The sequence below is a fragment of the Cervus elaphus genome, chromosome 23, assembly GCF_910594005.1.
Source record: "Cervus elaphus chromosome 23, mCerEla1.1, whole genome shotgun sequence".
Lineage (NCBI taxonomy): Eukaryota > Metazoa > Chordata > Mammalia > Artiodactyla > Cervidae > Cervus > Cervus elaphus.
The window spans coordinates 12,430,655-12,438,336 of NC_057837.1; the positions used below are offsets into that span (position 1 = coordinate 12,430,655).

Below are 7,682 nucleotides of genomic sequence, written 5' to 3' on the forward strand. Positions count from 1 at the left end.
TGGCTGACACTGGAAATCATAGAGCACCGACGCAACGAATTTGCAGTTACAGGACTCTGTCCAGTAGAAGCGCAGCAGCCTCTGGCTCCGCACCGGGAGAAGGAGACGAGGGGACTCAGCTGCGGACCTGGGGACCCCAGCTTTGGAAAGAAAAGCACATCACCTCATGTGGCCCCACCCAAGCTGCTCCTCCCAGCCTGGGGTGGGGGGGTGGGTGGGGAGGGAGCTTCAAGCGGAGGGCGGAGGGGCTGTTTTCATCTTTGTTAACTTCAGGCCCCACAATCTCTGGTCTGTTGAATCAACACTATTTTTTTCTAAGTGATTTTTTTTTCCCCCTTAAGAAACTGACAGGGCACATCCCAAAGTCCGTATTCCTCTTAACAAACGTGTAATCTGATTATAAGACTCTCCCCCTGAGATGACATCTTCCCCAAGCAGCCAACTGATGAACAAACTTTGGGAATATAACCCACGGAGTCAGAAAAATTAACCCATGGAGCTTAAATTGGGAGCCATGAGATCAGAGTTCACAGCTAGTCATTTGTTGTGGGACTCTTGATGAAGATTCTTGACCTTTACCCACCTCAGCATCTCTGTAAACTGTGGATGAGCCACTCATTGGGCAGGACTTTAGGAGAAAATGGTCTCACGTATCCCAGACTCCTGGCATGATGCTCACTCCACCAATATCACTTTCCTCTGTCTCCCTTCAGGCAAGAGTGTGTATGATTCTAAAGAAACATTACAGAAAACTAAAGGTCATAGGTCTATGATAATCATAAGACACACGTCCCAAACTCCATGATCCCAAATTTCATGAATTATTTATTTACTCTTTCTATGTGAAATGCATGCTAGTCTTTTCTGTTCCACTTCATGTTTAAAGATTTGCTTGTTGCAACGCAACGCAAATCTCACAATCCAATAATGATTGTGCTCTGCAGTTTAAAAAACACTAGATGAGAGGCCCATCTCTATATCACTGCAAACAGTACATTAACAGACCACAGAATGGAAAAAGTTGAAAACTACTGCTCTAAAAACGCTACCACACAGCTGACATGAATTTCTCCCCAAACTGCAAGAAAGACACGTCAGCTGACTTTCATGAAAGACTCGGCCTCTTGCTCACCTGGGCTGTGAAGAGTCATCTGACTGTGAATTCTCAGTGCCTGGCTTGCTTTGGAAACTCACCCATATCTTGGCAACAAGACTCTACAGGCTAGATGCTTATTTTAGCATATGCCCAGGGTGAACAATGCAGAGGGCTGGAGACGGGTAACAGGGTAGGCTAGCCAAGGGTGATTAAGGGTCCACTCTTCGTACTTTCAACTAAAGAGCGGTAGTTGATGTGGTAGTGATCAACACACTTAGAGAGGGAAGTATCTGGGCTCACCCCCATTCTCCTCCTTCACTGCTGCGCTCAAACCAGACAGGGGTTGTCCTTTGCTTCACTAGGATGTCATGCTCACAGGCCATCCTAAAATGCAATCCCACCTTCCAAAACACCCTCACCCGCACTGCAGGGCTCAGCTGAGCTGCTACTATCTCCAGATGCCTTCCCAGACACCCCAGATCTAGTGTTCCCTTGGCACCACGTGGGTGCCCAGTACAGCACGTGCATGCTCATTCTGCACTGGGGGTTCACTGGGGGCTCATTGGGCACCGGTCCTGCTGGAGGTGCTGGGAAAAGGGCTACAGGCCTTTTTGGAGTTTATACTAGCGAAGAGGAAACAAATGAATCTGTGACACAGTGGTGCATGGTAACATTATAAACTGACATAACGCATGATGAAATCACCACACTCAGAATTTCCCCTTTACCTGGCTGCATCTCGCCCATGGTTACACAGCACAGTGTGCGGCTCTGAGGCCCCCAACAAAAACTTGGTGGATGAAAGCACAACCGTCAGCTTTCTGGTTTTCTCCACTGTCCTGGGAATTTGTCTTGTTTTGGTCACATACAAGAAGATAACCTTTAATTGTCTGCAAAGGGTCTGTTCTGCACATTTAGCATCATTACAATGAACGCCACGCTTACCTGATTCTCGACAACTGCTCATTGCTAAACCACAAGGTAAGTAGAGGCAGCCCTCTTTAGAGGGCAGAAGCCCTTCTGCCCATGGCTTCCCTAGTCCTGCAGGAGATGCTGGAATCTTAAGTCCTCCAGTTATTCTGCACTAAAAAAAGAGACATGTTAACTTCATTTCCTAATTTTGTGGCTATTCTCTGCTTCTGGGGGAGAATGTTCCTGTTTGTAGGAAATACACATGAAAGAACTGATAAGGTGACAGGGCATCCGGTCAGCAACTTATTTAGACATCATCAGGAGGGTTAAAAGGGTAAAAGGATTTTCCCCTTTGTACCGTAATTATAGCTTTTCTGTAAGTCTGGGGTGTTTCAAGGTTAAAAGAAATAGAGAGGTAAAAATAAAAAGGGACGTAAGTACAGGATGAGATAGGAAAAAAAAAATAATGAATTCAGAAGCAGCAGCATCCCATGAACCCCTGAGGTCGGGCACCAAATGGTTTGGTAGAATGTTAATTGGTTACCGTCTCACATCATTAGGATGGCAACAATCAACAAACGGAAAGTAAGAGTATGGGCTCGGATGGAGACAGTGAAACCCTCCTGCAATGTTGGTGGAAATGTAACACGGTGCAGTCGCCACAGAAACAGTGTGGTGGCTCCGCAAAAAACTAAACATAGAACTATCATCTAATCCAGCAATTCCACTTCTGGGTATACAGCCAAAAGTATTTAAAGCAGAGATCTGAAGAGAGAGTTTTACGCTCATATTCACAGCAGCCTTATTCGTAAGCCAAAATGTGGAAGCAACCCAAACAACCATGAGCAGGTGAGCGGATAAACAAAATGTGGTAGATACATCGAGGGAGATACTGTAGCTCAGCTGCTCAATCGTGTCCAACTTTTGTGACCCCGTGGACTGCAGCACACCAGGCTTCCCTGTCCTTCACCAACTCCCGGAGTTTGCTCAAGCTCATGTCCATTGAACCCACGGCAGATACGACGGAATATTATTCAGCCTTTAAGAAGAAAGGAAATTCTGACACAGGCTACAACCCAGATGAACCTGAGGGACATTAAGCTTAGTAAAATAAGCAACCCACAGAAAGACAAATACTGTACGATTCCATTTATACAAGGGACCTACAGCAGCCAAATTCAGAGATAGAAGGTAGAAAGGAGGTTCCCAGGGCTGGAGGAAGGGGGGATGGGGAGTTAATTGTTTAATGGGTAGACGGTTTCAGTTTTGCAAGATGAAAAGAGGGATGGTGGTGATGGCTGCGTGACGGTGAGAATATACTCAGTGCCACTGACCTGTTTAAAATTTAAAAATGACTAAGATGGCAGATTTTGTCAGGTGTATTTTTATCACAATTTACAAATTTACTTGGTAGGTTATCCAGCTCTGTGGTTTTTGGCAAGGCGTGGCAATCACACATGCTCGATTCTACCAGTTATCAGCTGTTGAGAGCTGGGCAAGTGACTCAACCTCCCTCAGCCTCCATTTCCCCAAATGCAAAATGCGAATGCTAACAAGGATAATGACAATGATGGTGATATCAAATTTATAAAAACTCTGCAAAGATTAAATGAGACTAATGTTTACCAAAAACAAGTAAAATTATGTGCCATATAATATCTGGTCCATAAATTATAAATACTAATACATCAATAAATCATGTCTTACTGCTTTTGTTGGCTCTGATTACCATAAATAGGATTATTTCTTACTTTATTCAATTAAGCTAATTGAATTTAATTGATAATTTATTCAATTAAAATTAGCTTAATTCAAAAGTTATAATTTTAAAAAAAGTTATATAAATGAGCTTATTTACAAAACAGAAACAGACTCACAGATTTCGAAAACAAACTTATGGTTACCAAATGAGAAATGCTGGGGGTGGGGTGGAGGGATCCATTAGGAGCTTGGGATTAACACACACACACTAATGTGTAACAAGTAATCAGCAAGTAACACAGGGAACTAGACTCAATACCCTGTATTACCTATACGGGAAAAGAATCTGAAAAAGGATAGATACATTTACATGTAAACTGAACCACCATGCTATACACCTGAAACCAGCACAACACTGTAAATCAACGAGATACCAATAAAAAAAATTTTTTTTAACCAAACAAAGAAAAAAGTCAAAAGGTAACATTGGCCTGTAGAGTATGTACTGCCAGAGTGAGTGACTTTGAACATCTGCTAATTTAATCCCAGAGCAGAAATCTATGATTCCAGGCTTTGGCTGTGCTATTCCTAATTTCAGAAACTTCTGGTTCTCATTCTGTCTCAAGGATATCCTCAGATGACAGAGCAATGTGAATAATCGTGTACAAAGGGTTGACAGGTTAAAATAATGAAAGGTTTCCATTATTGCAAGGAAACACCTCGTAATTAATCTTTTTGCCTCAACATCATGTTTTTCTATGATTTGCTCCTGATTTCTGCCTTGATAGCTAGAATAGGTATTAAAAAGCAAAGCTGGATGCACGACTGCTTGAAAACGAAAAATTTAAACTTCCAAATTAATGGACAGAAACAGAATGAGTTTAATATTATATATGTTGTCAAAAGACTAATTCCCTTGCTTATAATTACAATCTGATTTGGGGCAACAAACTTATAAAAATGTGAACTCACATGACACATCTGTGTTCTCTGGGCCTTTTTATCATATAACCTTTTTTTTTTAATTTAAATGAAATGATTTGTGAAAATTATGTGGGAAAAATGATAAAAGATTGAACCCTATAAAAAGGATGCCATCTGAAATCAAAAAATCCTTATTAACAGTTATATTAGATGACCTCATCAACAATACTTTTAGGGGCAAGCAACACAATCAGTAACTCCAAAGCAAATGCATTCAGAACAGGTAGTACTAATTCCAATTCCTATTTTAAAAGGAAGGCAAATGTCCTGTCATCAAATTCCACATTGTAAGGAGACTTTGTGGAGCTTTACTCCTGAATGTCAGTTACAGATTTGTACTATAAGGCCACATTCTCAAAAAAAAAAAATCCTGTACCCAGTCCACATGGAATTTCAGGTAAAACACCAGACTCACTACACAGAAGAATTTCCTCTTTTCCATAGAAGAGAGGGAATATATTACAATTGCAAGAGGGACCTTTATAGAAATGGCCAGAGACGAATGGGCTAATCCAGAGAGCCCCCCACCCTCACCCCCTGAACCTACCAGAAACAAGAGAAAACTCATTTCAGTGTTGAAAGGCACCTTTGTGATCTGAAGAAGGACCAAGGTGTGACTAACTGAACAATGTCTCTGCATAAATGAAAGGCCAGGGGCACCTCAACAAGAGAAAGTTCTAGTCACTGGTGTATGTATCTTTCAAACAGACAACAGGGAATTTCTGCAGAAGGGAGAAGGATCTGGGAGGACAAAGAAGCTTGCCCATGAGCCACCTGCCATCCCAAGCCACCGCTGAACAAGACGGTGGCGGAAGTGAACACGACAAGGCGGAGGGTGGTGACGAGAGTCCTCCCTTGGAAGTTTACATTTTAAAAGCTTACAAGAAAAATCACAGAGGGCCGAAACAAAGGCTGGCGATGGGGACAGGTCGCTCTTGAAATCAGAGAAAAAGTTTATGAGAGAGGGGGGGCGGAAAAAAAAACCCCAAACAAACCAACTTAATTTAGATTTAATTGCTAACTTGGAGGAGTTCCACAGCTGAGGCTTTGAAGGTTTTAGAAGCTCTTCCTATGCCACATCTTTAAATATGTGTACGTTCAATCAACATGAGAAAGACTAAGAAGAAGGGTCTGCCGCAGACACCTGCTTCAAACAATGGTGCTGATCTCCGAGGGATTCTAAACAGCCACGCACCAACTTCAGAAGTAATTTGCAACCAAATTAGTAAATGTCATCCTCCTTCCTAGGAGACACAGCATTTTTTTTAAAAAAAGATTAAAGCACTGGCAGTGAGACTGCCATTTTACAAGAGTTAAAAGATAAGTTCGGGGGGGAAATGAAGATGGTGATTCACAGGACTGGGGTGTGGGGTGGGAGTGGAGCACCACCATTTTACTCATAGGGCTTGTCTATCAAATTTCCCCACCAGGAAAGGACGGTGGTGGTCACAGCTTCTAGAGAACAACGTAAGGGGAGCAACAACCAGGTCTGTGTTCAGAAAGGGACCTGCACGCTGTCCATACCTGGGGATGGACCATTCCACGGACGAGGAGAGAGGCGACTTCTCATTCTCCTCCCCGTGTCACCGAGCCCCCTCTGGGACAGCTCGGTCCACCACTGAATCATCTTTTTATCTGCACCACTCTGAGCAGGACAAGCCCAGGGACAAAGCTTTCTCCTTGCAGAAACCCCAGCATCTCCCAGGTGAGCCCGCCTCAGAGCTTGTCTTCATCCAGGCGCGCCCGCCCGCAGGGAACGCCGAGTCGTTAGCATGAAAGGTCCATTTCACACTGACAACCCGAGCTCTTGAGAACCGAATAAAATAAAGGCACTAGCTCTAGTTTCTTAACGTGTGGCCCCCGAAGCTGAAAAACACTCTCACCCCAAGATTACAGGATTGAGCACCAGTTTTTTGTTTTGTTTTCTGACATCGATCAAAACCGGCCTCGCCCTGCCCCAGGCCCCTGGAAAGAAACTTGGCTTAGTTCAGAAGTGAGTGTTGTTCTGCTTCTCGAGCAAACGCCAAGAAAACTTGATTTTCCTCCGTGGACAGGCTGCCACGGCATCACACACCTCTCCTTCCCAGGGCGTGCGGGAAACAGTAAACTTTCCGCCACCGTCTTCCTTCCCTCCCTCCCACCCCGCACTTTAGGTGAGAGAAAAGCCCAGAAGGAAGCGGAGGCGCCCCAGCCCCTGGCCCCGACGGCCTCTGCCCGGCCAAAGTCCGCGCATCCCGGGCGTCCCGCGCGCCACAAACCACGGAAACGAGACCCAAAGTTTGCGGCGCCTGTCGCCCTTTCCGAGTTCACCGTCCTGCCGCTCGCCCCGTCCTGGACCGGCTCGGAGCCCAAGTCGGGTGGCCGCCCCGCTCCCCGCGCCCCTCGCAGGGCGTCCTGCCCACCCGGTCGGTCGGCGACCCGCGCGGGGACCTACCTGCCGGTGGCGGCGGTCAAAGCGCGCGGCTGGGCGGCGGCGCGGGCACGGGCGGCGCGGGCCAGGGGGCGCTCGTCACCCCGAGGCCCCGCCGCCGAGCCGGCTGCCCGGACGCCCGCCCCGGAGCCGCGGCCCGCGCACCGCCCGCCGCGCGCCGCTCTCCTCCGGGGCCCGCCCCGCGCTGCGCCCCGCGCTTCCGCTCGCAGCGGCTCCGGCCCCGAGACCTGGTCCCATCCCCGCGCCGGGGATGCTGAGCTGCGCGCGGGCAGAGGCACCCGAGACCACGTGACTCTCCATCTAACCCAACCGAAAAGCGAAACGAGCCTTCCCACGGGAAGGATCAAGGTCATCAGATTAAAAAAAAAACAACAAAAAAACCCTTCAGCTGTTTGCCAGCCTTTCCACTAGAAAGGGCTGGTGAACCCTGTTCTTTTAAAATGCCCCACCTGAGAAAGATTTGGTGCTGGATAACCCTACCTCCGACTTTGTTTCTGCACCGTTTTTTTTTTTTGTTTTGTTTTGTTTTTTTTTTTGTATCATTTCCTAAGTTGCTTT

General features: G+C 46.1%; 1 protein-coding gene across 1 annotated transcript in view; it reads right to left on the reverse strand.

The window, feature by feature from the left end:
• PRKCQ (protein kinase C theta) overlaps positions 1 to 7,268 on the reverse strand; it is a 142,731-nt gene extending 135,463 nt beyond the window's left edge. The window contains exon 1 of the mRNA XM_043884032.1: positions 7,128 to 7,268. The gene's annotated coding sequence lies outside the window, so the exon portion shown is untranslated. The remainder of the gene's footprint in view (positions 1 to 7,127) is intronic.
• Between the last annotated feature and the right edge of the window lie 414 nt (positions 7,269 to 7,682).